Here is a 20,928-nt window from a genome sequence, read left to right on the forward strand (position 1 = left end):
AAAATGTTTCTAAGAAGAAAATATCCAGCTAGGTGGCTTTTAAAATTAGGAACATAGGAAGTCCTAGCCAGAGCAATTAGGCAAGAGAAAGAAATGAAAGGCATCCAAATAGGAAAAGAAGTCAAAACTCTCTTCGCTGACTGTATGATTCTCTACCTAGAAAACCCTAAAGACTCCACCAAAAGGCTTCTGGAACTGACAAATGACTTCAGTAAAGTTTCAGGATACAAATTCAATGTACAATTATCTGGGCATGGTGGTGCACACCTGCAATCCCAGCTACTTGGGAGGCTGAGGCAGGAGAATCACTTGAGCCAGGGAGGCAGAGATTGCAGTGAGTTGAGATCACACCGCTGCACTCCAGTCTGGGCAACGGAGCAAGACTCTGTCTGAAAAAAAAAAAAAAAAATTCAATTTACAAAAGCCAGTAGCATTTCTAAACACCAATAATGTTCATGCTGAGAGACAAAGCAATAATGCAATCCCATTTAAAACAAAATACCTAGGAATACATCTAACTAAGGAGGTGAAAGATCTCTGCAAGGATAACTACAAAACACTGCTGAAAGAAATCAGAGATGACACAAACAAATGGAAAACCATTTCATACCATTGGAAATGGATTGGAAGAATCAATATCCTTAAAATGGCCATGCTGCCAAAAGCAATCTGTAGATGCAATGCTATTCCTTTGACACTACCAATGTCATTTTTCACAGAACTAGATAGAACTATCCTAAAATTTCATATAGAACCAAAAAAGGGCCCAAATCACCAAAGCAATCCTAAGCAAAAAGAACAATGCCAGAGGCATCACATTATTCAACCTCAAACTATACAACAAGGTTACCAAAACCAAAACAGCATGGTACTGGCACAAAAAAAACCACACACACACACACATAGATGAATGGAACAGAACAGAGAACCCAGAAGTAAAGCTGCTGCACGCCTACAGCCACCTCATCTTCAACAAAATCAACAAAAATAAGCAATGGGGAAAGGAACCCCTATTCAATAAATGGTTCTGGGATAGCTGGCTAGCCATATGCAGAAGAATGGACCCCTACCTTTCACCAGATACAAAAATTAACTCAAGATGGATTAAATATTTAAATGTAAGACCTCAAACTATAAGAATCCCAGAAGAAAACCTGGGAAACATCATTCTGGACATAGGCTTTAAGAAGGAATTTATGATTAAGTCCTCAAAAGTAATTGCAACAAAAACAAAAATTGAGAAGTGGGACCTATTAAACTAAAGAGCTCTGTACAGCAAAAGAAACTATCAACAGAGTGATCATCTGAGGTCAGGAGTTTGAGACCAGCCTGGCCAACATGGTGAAACCTCATCTGTACTGAAAATACAAAAATTAGCCGGGCGTGGTGTCATGTGCCTATAGTCCCAGCTACTCAGGAGGCTGAGGCAGGAAAATTGCTTGAACCCAGGAGGTAGAGGCTGCAGTGAGCCAAGATCACGCCACTGCACTCCAGCTTGGGCAACAAAGTGAGACTGTCTCAAAACAAATAAACAAACAAACAACAAAAATAAAAAATAAAAACAAAGTGAACAACCTATAGAATATAAGAAAATATTTGAAATTATGTATTTGACAAAGCTCTAATATCCAGAATCTACAAGGAACTTAAACAATTCAACAAGGAAATAACCCCTTTAAAAAGTGGGCAAAAGACATGAACAGACACTTCTCAAGACATACAAGCAGCCAAGAAACATATGAAAAAAATGCTCATCATCACTAATCATCAGAGAAATACACATCAAAACCACAGTGAGATACCATCTCACACCAGTCAGAAAGGCTATTATTAAAAAGTGAAGGCAACAACCCATTTTTCTGGGTGCTTTGTTTTTTTTTTTTTTTTTTAGATGGAGTCTTGCTCTGTCACCCAGGCTGGAGTGCAGTGGCACTATCTCGGCTCACTGCAACCTCTGCCTCCCAGGTTCAAGTGATTCTCCTGCCTCAGCCTCCCAAGTAGCCAGGATTACAGGCACGTGCCACCACGCCTGGCTAATTTTTGTATTTTTAGTAGAGACAGGGTTTCACCATCTTGGCCAGGCTGGTCTTGAACTCCTGACCTTGTGATCCACCCGCCTCAGCCTCCCAAAATGCTGAGATTACAGACGTGAGCCACCGTGCCCGGCCTGTTTCGCAAAAAAGGTGAAAAAACAGATTCCGACGAGGCTATGGTGAAAGGGAGCTCTTGTACACTGTTGTTGGAAATGTAAATTAGTTCAGTCACTGTGAAAAGCGGTTTGGAGATTTCTCAAAGAACTTAGAACTACCATTTGACCCAGCAATCCCCTTACTGGGTATATATTTCAAAGAAAATAAATTGTTCTACAAAAAAACACATGTACTCCTATGTTCACTGCCATTTTTCCATAAAATAGATAACATGTTTCTATACTTCAGGAGCCCTAAGTTAACAACTCTTGGTCTAAACAGGGCTACAGAGAAGCAGAAGCCAAGGAAAGGAGGCAGAGAGGCACAGAAAGAGCCAGGAGGAAAGTGAACGAGCAGCAGGGAGGGGGCCCAGCAGCCTCCTCCCCCTCCCCCGACCCTCCCCTGCTCCACATGTACCTGAAGTCCTTGCAAGGCTAAGCCTGGGCTCATCTCCGAAGATGGGCTTCCCTCAGTGCCTCTCTGTGTCCCCCGCCCACCTCGCTCTCCTTATCAAAGCGGGTTTCTCACAGGAAAGGGAGCGCCATGGTCTCAAAACTCACCAAGCTGCACCATTCCATGGCAACAGCAGGGCTCACAGTCCTGCGGTCTGTTAGGCTGTGCTACCTCGGCTCTCGGGTCCCCTGTTTACCTCTCAAGTCCCCTGTTTCTCATTTGGACAATGGAGGATTCAAATACAGACACTCCTGAATGAGGATGGGATTACGTCCCCATAAACCCATTGTAAATTCAAAATATCCTAAGTCGAAAATGCATTGAGGCGGCCAGGTGCAGTGGCTCACTCCTGTAATCCCAGCACTTTGGGAGGCTGAGGTGGGCAGATCACTTGAGGTCAGGGGTTTGAGGTCGAGTTTGACCAGCCTGGCCAACATCATGAAACCCCGTCTCTACAAACAATACAAAAATTAGCTGGGTGTGGTGGCGGATGCCTGTAATCCCAGTTACTCAGGATGCTGAGGCAGAAGAATTGCTTGAACCCAGGAGGCAAAGGTTGCAGTGAGCCGAGATCGTGCCATTGCACTCCGGCCTGGGCAACAGAGTGAGACTCCATCTCAAAAAAAAAAAAAAAAGCGTTGAATATACCTATAGAACATCACAGCATAGCCACGCCTGCCTTAAATGTTCTCGGAACACTTATATTAGCTGATGGTTGGGGAAAGTAATCTAATACAAGCCTATTTTACATAGAGTGTTCAATACCTCATGTAATTTAGTGAAAATCAGAAAAGTTGTATGGGTACTGGAAGTATGGTTTCTATTGAATGCATGTTGTTACCACCATCGTTAAGTCAAAAAATTGTTAAGTCAAACCATCCTAAATCGGGGACATCTGTTGAGGATAATGGACATTTTTGAATGAATATGACGTCAGCTCAGAAGTGCAGGGGGCAGTGGGAGTCAGCGTGTCATAGACAGACAGCAGGTGCAAAGGCTACCAGGAAGACCAGCTAAGGCTCTCTCTCTTCTAGGACCTGTGGGTGACAGGAACAGGGGGGCACAATGAAGGGAACCTCCCTCTTTCGGTGGAGGGAGGAACCTCCCTTTTTGCACTTCTGTGGTCCTTTGTTTGTTTGTTTGTTGTTGTTGTTGTTGTTGTTGTTTGAGATGGAGACCTCAGGTGATTGCCCTGCCTGGGCCTCCTAAAGTGCTGGGATTACCGGCGTGAGCCACCGCGCCCGGTCTTCATAGTGTGGTCTTGTGATTAAGAAGGTGGTTACTGCAGTGAGGCCATCAACCTTGTGTCTAAATCTGACCTCTGCCCTCGGCCTCTTCCCTTTCCTTGGGTGTCAGCTGGCAGATGGCCCAGGAGGGCATTTTGGAATTGACTTCTATAAATTCCAACTTAACTTTTAACACTAAATATCTAGGCTTGGCTTTCATTCTAGAGTTCTTGCCAAGAGAAGAAGAGCTACAAGAAAAAGGTCCCATCAGGGGTTTGAAGCAGGGCTAACATAAGGAATAAAGTGGCTGGATTAGGCCCGCGCCTTTATAGGAATAAGGACTGCTGACATAATATTCTTAACCTCGTGTTATTTTCTTACGGGTTATATTTCCTAAGCATCTGGGGGCTGGGGGGCAGGTATTGTTCAAAAGAACAGAGGCTTTTAGATGACTTGGGGCAAACAATGTTCCCATTCAAGGGATCAAGGTGGGAGTAATGGATGGAGGAAGAAAGGAATAGATCAAGTGTGAAAATTCTGTGCCAAGCAACTTCCACAAGCTTCCTTCCAGCTGCTCTGACCCTTTTCAGTGAGATGTGTGAACTACACTGTTGCTTTGAGATCTTTCCACTGAGGTGAACGTGGGAGCCACAGGCATTCCTTCATTTGCAATCCTACAAGACAAGGCTCTGGGCCAAAAGCGAATAATGAGCTCCTCCCCTCCAGTCAGTCAGCAGGCGGTGCTCATTAGGAAAGCTCCCTAGAGGGACGCCCCTCTGGGCTTGCCGGCAGGTGTGTCTGCACACGCCCCACCTGCTCCCCGTGACTGAGGCCAGCTGTTAAAGAGAAAGGGCTGCTGGGGCGAAGGGGAAGGGAGGGCAAATCCAGAGGCGCTTTCAAGACGTCTCGTCATCACCTGCTTACTTGTCTGTCTGGGATACAGAAGGTTTACTTGTTGCCCAGGCGACTCAAAAATCCTTGATGTGGGGGGACTGGGCACAGGGGCTCATGACTGTAATCCCAGCATTGTGGGAGGCTGAAGTGGGAAGATCACTTGAGCCCAGGAATTTGAGATCAGCTTGGGCAACATGGTGAGACCGCGTATCTAAAAACAAAAACAAAAACAAAAAAAAAAACAAACCAGCCAGGTATGGTGGCATGTACCTGTGGTCCCAGATACTTGGTAGGCTGAGATGGGAGGATCACTGAAGCCAGGGAGGTCAAAGCTGCAGTGAGCTATGATTGCACCACTGCACCCCAGCCTGGGCGACAGAGTGAAATTCTGTCTCAAAAAAAAAGCATCTGTGATGTGGGGAAATGTATTTTAAAGTATGATCCCTGGGCCATAGAGGGCAGAATCATGTGTGCTTTTAAAATTCAGAGTCCTGGATCCTACCGCAGACCTAGTGAATCAAAAATCCCTTAGGAATCTGTTTTCTCATAATTGCCCCTCACCTCTCTGGCCTCCAGGTGATGTTGATGCAAAGCAAAATTTGAGAATCTCTGTTCTAATAGAAGGAGCTCTTCTCTGAGACTCACGGGAAGTGGATTTCTAGTCCTGGTTTTCCTTCAGGCTAACGGGGCCTCAGTTTTATCATCTGTTGGTTTGGATCAGGGGTCAGCAAACCACAGCCCTTGGACCCATTCTGGCCTACAGCCTGCTTTTGTAAATAAAGTTTTATTGGCACCAGCCTTACTCATTTGTTTCTGTATTATCCATGACTACTTTTGTTTTACAACAGTAGAGGTAAGGGGTTGTGACAGAGACTGTTGTGGGACCCTAACAAATCAGTAAGTTAACAGGAACTAGGAAGGAGCCAGCCTGGCAGAACAGGGACCTAATCCAGGCACCGGGGGTCTAACAATTCAATAAGTTAACAGGAACTAGGAATGAACCAGGGGTGGCAAAACATAGACCTAATCCAGGGACCGGGGCCCTAACAAATCAATAAGTTAACAGGAACTAGGAAGGAGCCAGGCTAGCAGAACAGGGACCTAATCCAGGGACCTAACCCTGTTTGCAACCCCTTTGTGTGAAAAACCACAGCCAGTATCTTGCAACTCCAGAAATGAAGATATGTGAGTTGCAAGAAGGCTAAGATCAGCAAAGTGTTTCCCTCAGGCACCTGGAAAGGCCTGGCGGTTATAATTCACCCCAATATTTTCTGAGTGTATATAGCCCAAGCTTACTTGCATGTAACCCCCTGTAGCATGACCTTGTACAGCTTCCCTCCGGCCCCTGCATCCTTGCAGACAGCCCCTTCCTTGCTGTGCTGCCCCTTGCATTCTTGCAACTTATTCTCATCCTTTCTCTAATATATCTTCCTTTCTTTACCGATGACTGTCTTGGTAAATACTTTTACTACCTGTGACAATATGGGCCCCAGTAGTCACACCCAAGACAACTGTCACAATTAGCCTGAAATGTTAACTGTGTGCCCTTTACAGGAAAAGTCTGCCAGTCCCCAGGTTGGATGATTTCTAAGCACTTTTCCAATCCTGAGATTCTTTTCAAAAGAATGGATTCCCCCCTCCATAGACATGTTTATGGAGTTCCTGCATCAAGAATTTATTTTATTTTTGACACGGCCAGGGAGAGTGAGGAAAACCAGGGATGGAAGAGGAAGAAGACAACATTTGGAGCCTGAGAATTGGCGGTTAGTACCACTGAAAATACAAACGAAGGGGGAATTGAAGAGAAGGCAGGATTCCTTTCTCAGAGTTTGTTTTAAACCAGTGAAGAGTGGTCTGGTCTAAAACTGTGAAGTATCGGGTTAGTACAAAAGTAATTGTGGTTTTTGCCATTACTTTTAATATCAAAACCCGCAATTACTTTTGCACCAACCCAATAGATGAAATTGGTTTTAGTGCCTACAACCTTTCGCCTAGCCTCATTCAGAACACGTTCCAGGCTTAGAACTTACATCCCCAGACCGAACCCTTATATTTCCTTCTACCGTACAAAATTTCCTATTTTTATCTCATCCATTCCAAAACAAAGATGTTAATCTGTAAATTAATCCATGCTGATAAGCTAATGGGGAAGAGAAAAAAAGCCCACTCTCAAGTAGAAAAAGGAATTTTAACTGCATTTCTGTTGTCTAATGGCTAGACTCTAACCTATGCGCTACTCTGATGTTGAGAGTTTCAGTGTAATAAGTGATTTGAGTATCTACTGGGTTCTAGGACTTGGGCCACATGCCCTGCCTCTGTGAGGAATGCACCATCCATCTATAGCATTCTCCTCCACTTCTTTTTTTTTTTTTTTTTGAGATGGAGTCTGGCTCTGTCGCCCAGGCTGGAGTGCAGTGGCCAGATCTCAGCTCACTGCAAACTCCGCCTCCCAGGTTTACGCCATTCTCCTGCCTCAGCCTCCCGAGTAGCTGGGACTACAGGCGCCCGCCACCTCGCCCAGCTAGTTTTTGTATTTTTTAGTAGAGATGGGGTTTCACCGTTAGCCAGGATGGTCTCCATCTCCTGACCTCGTGATCCGCCCGTCTCGGCCTCCCAAAGTGCTGGGATTACAGGCTTGAGCCACCGCGCCTGGCCCTCCCCCACTTCTTGTTGCAACATCTCTTTACCACTCCCTCTCCCTCCTTCATGCGCTAAAGACTGCAGCATCTGGTCCCAGGTTTCTTCTGCAACCTGGTTCCTGCAGCTGCCTCAGCAGCTTCAAGGTCTGTGCCAACAATACATCCAACACTACATCCAAGCCTCTTGGTTACCTGATACCCTCATCTCCAATGACCATTTCCTACGCGCCACCTTGGTCACCGTCTCCCACAGTCAGACCCTGGACTTCTTATCTCCAGAAACTGGAGCCAAAGTCACTCAAAGCCAGGAGCGTCCACTCTGCCCCCAGGCCCAACACATACCACTGACTTTAACTCACACTACCCACTTTTTAAGCCTGTTGTTAACTCTTCCTAGGATTATGACTTATTGCAGGCAACAAGCCTAGGGAGACAAGAGGACCCAAACAGAGCCTCATGACCATTACCTCATGACCATGAACCTCATGGTTCATGACAGAACCCAAAATATCCCTAAATATTGCCAAGAGGGAAGAGAGCTGAGTCATCAGTCTGAGTCTGGTTGAGGGACCTTGGGAGGCCCCACAAAACTATTAGATGGTGAGAGAGATGGTTGGGTTGGGCACTGAAATAATGAGTAGCACTAATAAAATACATTCATGTATATATATATATGTGTGTGTGTGTATATATATATATATATTTTTTTTTTTAGATGGAGTCTTACTTTGTCACCCAGGCTGGAGTGCAGTGGCACAATCTTGGCTCACTGCAACCTCTGCTCCTGGGTTCAAGCGATTCTCCTGCCTCAGCGTCCTGAGTAGCTGGGACTATAGGCACCCGCCATCATGCCCGGCTAAGTTATGTATTTTTAGTAGAGATGGGGTTTCACTATGTTGGTCTCGAACTCCTGACCTCAAGCAATCCACCCGCCTCGGCCTCCCAAAGTGCTGGGATTACAGGGTGGGCCACCGTGCCTGGCCCATGAAATACACTACTATGTTTAAATTCAAATAGCATTTTAGGCCAGGCGCATTGGCCCACGCCTGTAATCCTAGCATTCTGGGAGGCTACGATGGATTATTTGAGCCCAGGAGTTCAAGACCAACCTGGGCACCACATAGCTGGGCCTTGTCTCTACAAAAACATTAAAAAAAAAATAGCTGGGCGTGGTAGTGCATGCTTGTAGTTCCACCTACTCAGGAGGCTGAGCAGGAAGGATTGCTTGAGCCTGGGTGGTTGAGGCTGCAGTGTACTGTGATTGCACTGTTGCACTTCAGCCTGAGTGACAAAGCGAGAACCTGTCTCTTAAAAAAAAAAAAAAAAGCATTGAAAAAATAATTAGCCTTATTCTGTGGAAAACACAGTTTCATCAAATTACAGATTATTTTAACATTAATTATAAGTTACAGCATAAGGTATAACAAAAAGTAAACAGGCTGGGCGTGGTAGCTCACGCTGAGTCAGGAGGATTACTTGAGCCCAGGATTTCAAGACCAGCCTGGACAACACAGCAAGACCTCATCTCTACAAAAAAACTAAAAACTCAGCCGGGTGTGGTGGTGCACACCTGTGGTCCCAGTTATCAGGAGGCTCAGGTGGGAGGATTGCTTAAACCCAGGAAGCAGAGGTTGCAGTGAGCTGAGATTGTGTCACTGCACACCAGCCTGGGGATACTCTGTCTTAAAAAAAAAAAAGCGTAAGGAATGATAGAATTAGCAAAATCAATTATTTGACAGCTGTCAGAGTAATAGTCTGCTAACATTTATTCAGGTAAAACTCGTAGAAGGATGTGGGTAAAAAAAGCAAGTGGGTAAAATTTTTTTCCTCAAAAAAATTTGTTGAGGAATAGAATATATACATGGGCTCAAAGTGTGTGTTCACAATTTGAATGGGATCCATGGATTATATGGTAGTACTGTATCAATGTTAATTTCCTGATATTGATTGCTGTAACTTTTATCATTTTCTTCCCTCTGCTTCCTTGGGGTTTAGTGTGCTCTTTTTTTTTTTTTTTAGGTTATTGATTTGAGAACTTCTTTTTTTCAATGTAGTTTACAGCTATAAATTTCCCTCCTTTCACTACATCCCGTAAGTTTTGGTATGTTGTGTTTTTATTTTCATACATTTCAAAGTATTTTATAATTTCCCTTCTGATTTCTTGTTTGAGCCATTGGTTATTTAGTTCTTGTATGTTTAAAGCTTTTTTTTCCCCCTAAAGCTTCAATACTTGAAGGACACTTTAGCTGAACATAAAATTCCTTCTTTTCTCGAGTCTCCTAAAAATGAGGCTTTATGTTGGTCTTGCTTTGTATATTGCTTTTGAGAAGTTTAATGCCAGAATAATTCTCATGTCTTTTTAAGTTAGTTAACTTTTTTTTTTCTTCTCAAGACTCCGAGGGTTTTTTTCTGTGTCCTTAAAGTCTAATCATTTTACCAGGTGCTTTAGTTAACCAACCACCCCAAAACTTAGTGACTTAAGACAATAAATATTTATTATATCTCATGATTCTGCAATTTGAGTTGGAATTACATGTGCAATTCTTCTGCTACACATGGTCTCTGTTGGGACACTCGCATGTTTATTGCCTTAGCTAGGGTGGCTAAAACACAGGGTAGCTGGGCCTCTTTATATGGGCGCTAATGGCTCCAAGTAGGAGCATTCCAAGAGGACAACCCCTAATATACAAACACTTAACAAGCACCTGCTTGCAACATGCTGATGTCTTATTGGCCAAAGCAACTCACATGACCAAGCCAGAGTCAGTGTGGGAGGAGATTACAAAGGACGTGAATGCTAGGCGGTGTGATTCATTTCGGTTGCATCCACAGTTTACCTTACCAGGATATGTTTCAGAATTGATAATTCCAAATCAGTTTTCTCAGTGCCCAGTGGACCCTATCAATATGTAGACTCCAGTCTTCTTATATTTCTGGGTAGCGTTCTGTTTTGGTTTTTCTCAGCTTTGCAGATATTATTTTTGGGCAGTGGTGATGGAAATTTTACCGGCCAAAATCTTTTGCTTTTCTTTTTCTGTTTCTTTCTTGAAGTAGGTTTATATAAGTGAAGACTGTTTACGTCTATGCATTTCCTGAGCAGGGTTTGTGGTGAGTTTGGGAGCATCCTCTTCTGATGGGGTAGTAAAGTGTATTTCTTCAATGGGCAGATTTTGGGAAAGAGTCAAGGGAAGGGTTTAGCTGTCCTTTGACTTTTTGGTTTTCTTTCATTTTGCAAGATTCTGAAATTTCCCCTCGTGGTTCTTTTCCCCTTTACTACTCAGTTTCCACAGGGCACTTCTGCCTCTACTGCTCCCCATTTTTTTACTCTCTTTGCCCCGAGAAGATGACGGTGTCCTTGAATCTTGCATGTACTCTTAAAGTCCTGCGACCTCTAATCTGACAGGACTCTTTTCCAATATTTTCATAATGTGAGTGAAACTTTGATTTTAGCTCAAACTCGTTTTCTCTCTCTCTCCTTTTTTGTTTTTGAGACGGAATCTTGCTCTGTCATCCAGGCTGGAGTGCAGTGGTACGATCTCAGCTCGCTGCAACCTCTGCCTCCTGGATTCAAGTGATTCTCCTGCCTCAGCCTCCCAAGTAGCTGGGACTACAGGTGTGCACCACCATGCCCAGATAATTTTTGTATTTTTAGTGGAGATCAGGTTTCACCATGTTAGCAAAGCTGGTCTCCAACTCCTGACCTTAAGTGACCTACCTGCCTCAGCCTCCCAAAGTGCTGGGATTATAGACGTGAGCCATCGCGCCAGGCCCCTTTTCGTTCTTAAGTGCAGTTTTTCTAGACCCTCTGGTTCTCTGCAAAGTTTGGCAGTGGGGCCTCAAGAGAAATCTCTGCTATAAGACAGTGTTTACTTTCCTGCTTTAGGTAATTTGAAATTTGCGGTGTTTGTCTTGTTACGCTAAAGGTGTGTGATGTGTATGGTTGTATTCTTCTTGAAAAACAGTAAGAGGTAGATATGGAGGGACTTGGGGTAGGTGGCCATAGTGGTGATCTTGGCTACCCAGATAATTTGAGCCCTCATTCTTTTTTTTTTTTTTTAGATGGAGTCTTGCTCTGTTGCCAGGCTGGAGTGCAGTGGAGCGATCTTGTCTCACTGCAACCTCCGCCTCCCAGGTTCAAGACTGCCTCAGTCTCCCGAGTAGCTGGGATTACAGGTTCACGCCACCACACCTGGCCAAGATTTTTGTATTTTTTTTTTTAGTAGAGACGGGGTTTCATCATGTTGGCCAGGCTGGTCTCGAACTCCTGATCTCTGGTGATAACGCCTGCCTCGGCCTCCCAAAGTGTTGGGATTACAGGCATGAACCACTGAGCCCAGCCGAGCCTTCATTTTTGAGAGATAGTTTTGCCAACTGATAATTCCTGGTTTACAATTGCTTTTCTTTCAATAAACTAAGATATATTCCCGACTCCTGACTTCCACTATTGCTGTAAAGAAACCAGCCTTTGGTGTAATTGCTATTCCTTTATGATTGATCTGTCTCCGTTCTGGCTGCTTCATTTTTTCCCTTCTGGTATTCTTCCATTTTCCTATAACGTGTCCAAATGCACTTAAACAAATTATTCATCTTAGCATTCACTGGGCTCCATGGACTTAATGATTAATATCTTTCAACAATTCTAGAAAATTCTTAGCTATTAGCACTTGAAATATTTCTTTTTCCCATTGCTTTTCCTGGAATGCTGATTTAATGTCATTTCACGTCTATTTCTTTGTCTTGTGCTGCATTTGGGATAACTTCTTCAAATCAATCTTGTGTTAGTTATTTATTGTGGCATAACAAATTACTCCAAAAGGGAGCAGTGTAATGCAGCAAAGGTTGATCATTTCACAGTTTCTGAGAGTCAGGAGTCCAGGTGTGCTTGGTTGGTGGTTCTGGCTTAGCGTCTCACAAGGAGCCGTCAGCCAGGGCTGTGGTCGTGTGAGGGCATCACCAGGGCTAGAGTAGCTGCTTCCCAGGCCTTGGCTTGCCCCAAGGCCTCAGCTCCTTGTCACCTGGCCTCTCCACAGGGCTGCTGGAGTCCCCTCATGACATGACAGCTGGCTTCCCCAGAAAGGGATCCAAGAGAAACAGCAAGAAGCTGCAGGAAGCCACAGTGACTCCTATGACCTTATCTCCAAAACTGTATAGCTTCACTTCTGCTTTATTCTATTTGTTAGAAGTGAAAAGCTAAAGAATCCTGGACATTTAAAAAAGTCACTTTTTTATTTCACTAATCTCTCATCAGTTGTTTCTTCTGTTGTTTCTAATTAAATTGTTCATACCTATGAATTCAATTAGGTCTTTTTTTTTTCCAAATCTGTCTTGGCATTTTCCACAGTATCTTGTTCCTTAGTTATACCCCAATACCTTCTTTTATTTCTTTAAATATATTAAATTATTTTGTATTCTTTATTAATGTTAGAATATGGAAGTCTTTGGCGAACAGGCTCTCACTCACAATGTCTTGTGCTCTTTTGTGTGTTTTGCTAGTTTTGACTATGAACTTTTCATTTACCTTGCAAATTTCTCTGTGGGAATTCCTTGACACCTGAACTGAAATTGCATTCCTCCAAAGAAATGGTGCATTTGCTTCTGCCGGTTGCATGAAATTACAGTCATCCAGGACCCTTTGAGTTATATTCTTGGCTTTAGATTCAAACCACACAGAGAAAAGTGTGTATTTGGAACAAACAATGTTCATGAAGGCAGTTATGGTTACAAATTCTCAGAGGGGATTCACCATACTCCTGCCAACCAACGCTAAATTTGAAGCAATTAAGTTTCTTTGATGTCCTGTTCTGCATGACTTCTTTTTTCCTCCCTCACCTTCACATTGAAAGTATACCCCTTTGGAAGTCTCCTATTACATTCTCTAATGGGCTGGAGCTTAGGCTCAATCTCTTGCCCCCACATGCTGTGCTGTCTCTAGAGTTCAGCAGAAACTCTCACAGCAGAGCTGCTTCTGGTGCTTATTACCAATGATTTTTGCTTTCACTTTGTTTTTGACTTTTATTGGTAAGATCAGGGCAGCTTAGCAATGCAAATTACAAAGATTTTCATACATAGTCCAGAATTTGTGCTGTTTTCGTTGGGAAGGTCACTGAAAGTATCTAATCTTTCAAGTGCTAGAAATGCAAATTCCCCAGTTACTCCTCAATCCGTTTGCAACTGCCTTTACTCCTACCCACTGAAGTTGTTCTTTTCAATAACCTCCATGATGTCAAATCAAATTGTCTTTCTCAGTCATCATCTTATTTGATCTTTTTTTTTTTAAGACAGGGTCTTGTACAGTGGTAGCATCATAGCTCACTGCAGCCTCAAACTCCTGGGCTTTAAGTGATTCTCCTACCTCAGCCTTCTGAGTAGTTGAGACTATGAGCTAACCACACCTGGCTTTTTTATGTATGTGTATACATATATAAATTAATATATAATATATGAATTAATATAAATTAATATATATTTATATATAAATCTATATATTTATATATACATTAATTTTTATATATTAATATACAAATAATACATACTAAATATATAATATATAATATACATAAAAAAATATATAACCACACCTGGATAATATATAAATTTACATATATTTTTACATATATATTTATATATAATTTATTATATAAATATTATATTTATATTATATTTAATAAAAATATATGTATATATGTGTGTGTGTATATATATATTTCTTTTTTGTAGAGACAGGGGTCTCACTTTGTTGCCTAACTGGTCTCAAACTCCTGGCTTCAAGCAATCCTCCCACCTCAGCCTCCCAAAGTGCTGGAATTACAGGTGTAAGACACGGTGTCTGGCTTTATTTGATCTTTTTTTTTTTTGAGATGGAGTTTCACTCATTACCCAGGCTGGAGTTCAATGGCATGATCTCAGCTCACTGCAACCTCCGCCTCCCGGGTTCAAGCATCCTGCCTCAGTCTCCCGAGTAGCTGGAATTACAGGCGCCTACCACCACGCCGAGCCAATTTTCTGTATTTTTAGTAGAGACAAGGGTTTCACCATGTTGACCAGGTTGGTCTTGAACCCCTGACCTCAGGTGATCCACTGGCCTCAGCCTCCCGAAGTGCTGGGATTACAGGCATGAGCCACTGCGCCCACTGCCTTATTTGATCTTTAAGAATCATTTGATTGGTTGAACCACTCTCTCCTTTACAAATCTCCTTTCTCTCCTGGCTTCCGTGATAACACATCCCCCTGACTGTCTCCCTATCTCACAGGTCTCTCCTTCTCTGCTTTCCTGACCTTTTGTCCTCTACTCAAATTCTCTTCACTACAAAGTCTTCTCCAAGGTAATCTCATGTAGCCGGATGGCTTTAAATACCATCTAAATCTTGATGATTCTCAAGTTTCTATCTCAGGTCAAACTCAACCAGAGCTGCAGACTCATAAGTCCACCTGCTTACCTGGCATTTCCACTTGGATGGCTAGCAGTCACCTTACATCTAACCAGTCCAGAATAGAGCATATGATTTTTCTCTCTCCAGCATCTGCTCTTCCCCCAGTCTTCATTTCAGTAAGTGACACCATAATCCATGAGGCTGTTCTAGTCAAAAAACAAAGTCATCTATTATTCATCCCCTTTCCTTCATCTGTCACGTCCAGTACATCAGTACGTCTAGCTCTACTTTCAAAATACTTCCCTTTTTTGTTCATCTCTACAACTAGAATCTGAGTACCAGCCATACTAGTATCTCTAATGTGTACTGGCATAGTTGCTTTTTGAATTGGTCTCCGTGTGTGTGTGTGTGTGTTTTGTTTTTTTTTTTTTTTAACACAGGATCTTGATCTGTCACACAGTATGGAGTGCAGTGGTGCAATCTCAGCTCACTGCAACCTCTACCTCCCTGGTTCAAACGATCCTCCCACCTCAGCCTCTCAAATAGCTCGTAGAACCACAGGTGCACACCGTGACACCCTGCTAATTTTTGTTTTTTTTTTTTTTTTGTAAAGATGGGTTCCACCATGTTGCCCAGGATCCTATGTGCAATCTTGGTCCTAACAACCCATTTTCTATGGAGCTGCCGAATAATTTTTTAAAAAAATAAAATTATGTCATGTTAATCCCTTAACTAAAACCACTGTTTATTACTTTAAACAATATCCACATTGTTTATGAAGACCTTTAGGGGTCTCTTATCAGACCATGTTATAATATTTATCACTATCTGAAATTAATGTTTATTGTTTGTGTTCTCCCTTTAGATTCAAAATTCTGATTACAGGACTTCAACAGAACAAGGGCATTTTGTTCCCTGACATAATCTCAACAATCAATAGGTGGTCAATAAACATTGATTGACTCTTCCATATTCTACAAACCCCTCTGTACCATCAGTCCTCATGGCAGAAGTTCTTCCACATGTGTGCCTCCATGATGCTTTGAGCACAGCAGTATTGCAGTACTCAGGTGTTTAGGAGCTCATCTCCTCACAACAGTGTGAGCTGTGTGAGCTTTGCAAGATTAGAAACCATGTCACTGGCAGGGCGCGGTGGCTCACGCCTGTAATCCCAGCACTTTGGGAGGCCAAGGCAGGTGGATCACGAGGTCAGGAGATCGAGACCATCCTGGCTAATACAGTGAAACCCCATCTCTACTAAAGAATACAAAAAGCTAGCCGAGCGTAGTGGCGAGCGCCTATAGTCCCAGCTACTCGGGAGGCTGAGGAAGGAGAATGGCGTGAACCCAGGTTGCAGTGAGCTGAGATTGTGCCACTGCACTCCAGCCTGGGTGACAGAGCAAGACTCCGTCTCAAAAAAAAAAAAAAAAAAAGAAACCACGTCATTTTCTCCTTTGCATGCCTAGGGTCTTACAAAAGGAGTAGGTAAACAAATGAGTATTTACTGAATGAATGAATGAATGAATGCTATTGAATGGTTACAGATACTTGAACATCATTTTCTAAAGCAATTTTCATCAACAGACAAGGAACAATATACAAATGACCCTTGGCTCTGAAAACAACCAAAATTATGAAAGCTGAAACAGGCTTAGAGTTAAATATGTCACGTAAAGAGCCTTTATCAATGAACAGGACAAGGAGAAGAAAGGAAGGATTTTTCAATTTTTTTCTCCCCCAAAATAGGACGTCAAGGAGTTTTCAGTTACAGGATTTAGCTTGTTCCCACCTGAGAACCTCTGGATTTGTTAATTTTAGTGCTGTAGCAGGGGCTCCAGAAATAAGCCAATATCTGGCCCATACATTTTTGGAATTTTCAGAAATGCTTACTACCATCACGCTGAGAATGCACGGGAATCTTTGTCACTATAATAAGGGTTCATTTGGAATCCACCAAATTGATGAGTGGAGGCCCATGCATTACCTGTGCCCTGGGGGCCTGTTACCAACAGTTCCCCTAATCTGGCTCAACTGTACCCTATCTGTCGTCAGAGAACAACTTCCCTCTTTCTGCCTTTCTGGTCACCTGGACATGTGAGAAATCAAAAGCTTGCATACATAGTGTATGAACGTGTTTCCCACATTTAGCAAACACTTTTCCAACAAGTCTGGTGTCATGTGGCGTGTTTAAACTCCTCTGCCGTTTTTGTTATTGTACAGTAGCTTGTCTAATATTATTTGAGGCTGATGAGGACATTCCATTGGCCCCAAAGGGCTTTTAGTCTTGAGCTGTCCACAGAGAGAGTGAAAAGAGCTCAATATAATTCTTCAGCTGCAGAATAGAAGACAGTGACTCCTCAGTACCTTAGTAGAGAGCTTTTGTTATTTTCAAAATATTTTTGAGTGCCTGGTGTTGTAGCTTTTGTTTGTTTAAATAAGTGGATTTGTGTATAACTCTTTTTTGTGTATGTTCACAGTCTCAGGAGAACCCAGAGACTAGATACTAAAGCTGTGTTCCCTAACTTTTCAATAGTTGGTACATGTGAAAATCTCATTTTTCCAAAGCCTAAGTTGCTCCTCATCTCCTTCTGACAAATGGGTTCATTTGCTGGTGGAAGTGTGGGGTTGGAAAAAAAAAACAACAAAAAACCACCATGCTTGATTAGATTAAAAGAGAAAAATGAAGACCATATGGAAATAAATGAAAACTGAAAAAGTAATGGTAAAAAAATAATAATAGGCCGGGCGCGGTGGCTCAAGCCTGTAATCCCAGCACTTTGGGAGGCCGAGGCGGGTGGATCACGAGGTCAGGAGATCGAGACTATCCTGGCTAACATGGTGAAACCCCGTCTCTACTAAAAATACAAAAAACTAGCCGGGCGTGGTGGCGGGCGCCTGTAGTCTCAGCTACTTGGGAGGCTGAGGCGGGAGAATGGCGTGAACCCGGGAGGCGGAGCTTGCAGTGAGCCGAGATCACGCCACTGCACTCCAGCCTGGGAGACAGAGCGAGACTCCGTTTCAAAATAAATAAATAAATAAATAAATAATAATAAAAATAATAATAATAATAATAAAAGAGATGAAATCAGAAGAAAGGCAGCAGGGACCGATTGCGCTTATTAATCTCAATTCCTCCAACCTGCCTCCACCCACCTCAACAGTCTGTTTCATGGCAACTGGCCAGCTCTCTGAAATGTTTCTGACTCTTAATGGCCTCCTTGGGCCATTTTCCATTACTCATTTGTTTACTGCCTACACTTTGCAGATGTGGAGGTGTGAGGCTTAGTATATTAGCTTTCTATTGCTGCCGTAAGAAATTACCCCAAATTTAGGGGTTTAAGCAACATGAATTTATTAACTTCCAGTTCTGTAGCTCAGAAGTCTTGACGTGGGTCTTACTGCCTTAAAGTCGTGATGTCAGTGGTTCCTTTCTGGAGACATTCAGGAAGGATTAATACCTTTGCTCATTCTGGTTGTTGGCAGAATTTAGTTCCTTGCAGTTGCAGGACTGAGAGCCATATTTTCTTGTCGGCTGTCAGCTGAAAGCCATTTCCAGCTTTGAAAGGCTGCCTGCATTCCTTAGCTCATGGCCTCTTTCCTCCATCTTTAAAGCCAGTGACCTTGGGTTAAGTCCTTCCAATGTTGAGCCTTTCTTAGCCTTCTTCCATTGTCACATTTCTCTCTGACCACAGCTGGGAAAGGTTCTCTTCTTTTAAGGAATCATGTGATTAGATAGGGTCTCCTTGGATAATTCAAGATAATCTCCCCACTTCAAGATCGGTAACCTTAATCATATCTGCAAAGTCCCTTTTGCCATATAAGGTAAGGTATTCTCAGGTTCTGGGGATCAGGAAGTGGACATCTTTAAGAGGCCATTCTTCTGCCACACTTGGAGTAGGGGTCCTGAGCAGTTTGACTTCTGAATCATTGCTCCTGGGAAGCTTAGAGGAAGTGGGGGGTTGGAAACAGGTAGAATGTGAGGGCTATTTTCTAATTATGTAAAGCACATTACCAGTGTCTTGTTTTCACTGAGAACACCCAATTAGGAGGGCCACGTAACAATCGAAAAATTCCCGGGTAAGATACTTTCACCAAGAGTCTCTTCAAAACAAATGCTAATTGTTTCTTTAAAATTAACGGAAAGGAAAGGCAGCTAGAAAATGAATGGGGCATTAATCAGAGAATTTTAGAAGGGACCTAGAGATTATTTTAATTTACGAAAAAATTTTGTTACACTTTTTAATTGTAGATTTACATGCAGTTTAAAGAATACCCACACCCAGTTTTCCCCAGTGGTAACTATGATATAAAAACCAGGAAATTGGTATAGATATAATCCATCAATATTAATCAGATTTCATTGGTTTATATGCACTCATTTGGGTGTGTGTATATGCAATTCTGTGCAATTTTATCACATGCTGATGTGTGTGGCCACCACCAGTCAAGATACAGAACAGTTTAGTAATTTTTAAAGTGGGCTCTTCCAGCTGGAAGAGAGTTCTGTCTCCGTGCTTCAAGAGATGCTGTAATGGACAGGGGTTAAGAAGGGCTGGGCCAAATAAGTGGAATTCAGGGACCTTACACTTCTTTTAAACAAAAGGGTGCTTTTATCTATTTTACATACTGAGACTACAGACACTATTTTATTTGATGAAGGATCCCATAGCTAAAAAACACTGGCTTAGTCCAATACTTCCATTTTGCAGATGAAGAAACTGTGCATATATGTACCTCTGTGCTCCAGCATACACGCTGATTAATCCTCAACTGGCGAATGACCGGCATTTGCCCACCAAGTTAGCCAATGATCAACATAAAACACTCAAAAATACCCTCCTCCCTTCCCTCAAAGGCGAATCTTAAATTTAGCAACAATAATTTAGGATATTTTTCCATCTTAATTAAGTCTTTGGTTTATCTTAGAAATAGGAGATTAGGGACTTTATTTGGTTCACTGCCTGGCACATAGTAGACAATCAGTGCCTCAGGGAAATATTTGACTTTAGTTGACAAATTTGTTTGGACAATTAATGAATATGTATATATACATATCTTCATCATATAAATGGCTAGACCCTTCAATGGTTAGAGGGAGATGATTGTAAAAAAGGGCTCCTGTTTTTCTGCATAAACTTCGGATTAACAGTAGTGTAGAGGTTAATTCGAAGTTTATATACACATAATGTACAATGCAATCTTCACTGATTTTACAGCATCTGGAGATGAGTGTTCAGTTCTTTGGAAGACTTTAAGAGGAGTATTCACAACTGGAGTGTTTTGGAGAAGAACTAGGGTCTGACAGGATGTTATAGGATAACTGGAGAATAGGAATTGGAGAATAGGACACATTTTGCCTGCAGAGATTTGGAGGAAATAGGATACCTTTTTTTTTTTTTTCCAAATGTCTAGAAAGTACTTCTGTGATAGAATTATTGTATATCTGTAGAATAGTATCAATGAGTGAAGGTATAATTTCCACTCAATATACGGAAAGTCTTTTATAACAATTAGAGTTGTCTCAAAATGAAATGGAAGGCCAAACAACAAAAAAACAGACAAAATAAAAATATAAAATAAAATAAAAATGAAATGTAAGGCTTTACATAGTGAGCTTCCTGCTACTGAAATCATTCAAGCAGAGGGTTATAAAGGATGGTGTTTTGAAGGTCTGCACCAGGTTAAGCTGGACCTTAGGATTTCTAAGGTCTCCCAATAAAAGACTGTATGATCGAGGCAAGATATATGCTAATACATACTACTAATAGTTTAAATCCTCTTCTGCCTTCCTGTGCATGAAAATAAATCACCTGATAATTTGTTTGCTTATATGGGTAGGATTTCTTATTGGGAAATTGATATAAATACAATACTTCAATGTATTTAACAGATATTTATTGAGCCTCTAGTATGTGTCTAATAGTGTAATGTGCTGAAGATATAACAAGGAACAGAGATGGGTTTTATCTGCATTGACAAAATAAGTAAGAGAAAAAGGGATATAATATAGGATGGTGTGTGTTTATTTCTATGTGGCAGACTACTGTGATTCCTACATTATTATATGAAAAACTTAAAATATGAAAACATTTAAAAATGCAGTACAGTAATGTTAAATAGACTGTTTAAAGGGTCTGGAAGATGACAAAGAAAATTA

At 42.0% G+C, this 20,928-nt stretch overlaps 1 protein-coding gene across 1 annotated transcript in view; it reads left to right on the forward strand.

Moving 5' to 3' along the window:
* The first annotated feature begins 5,476 nt into the window (after positions 1-5,476).
* FBXO16 (F-box protein 16) overlaps positions 5,477-20,928 on the forward strand; it is a 162,402-nt gene continuing 146,950 nt past the window's right edge. The window contains exon 1 of the mRNA XM_050802539.1: positions 5,477-5,486. The gene's annotated coding sequence lies outside the window, so the exon portion shown is untranslated. The remainder of the gene's footprint in view (positions 5,487-20,928) is intronic.

This window comes from Macaca thibetana, chromosome 8 (assembly GCF_024542745.1).
Source record: "Macaca thibetana thibetana isolate TM-01 chromosome 8, ASM2454274v1, whole genome shotgun sequence".
NCBI classification, from domain to species: Eukaryota; Metazoa; Chordata; class Mammalia; order Primates; family Cercopithecidae; genus Macaca; species Macaca thibetana.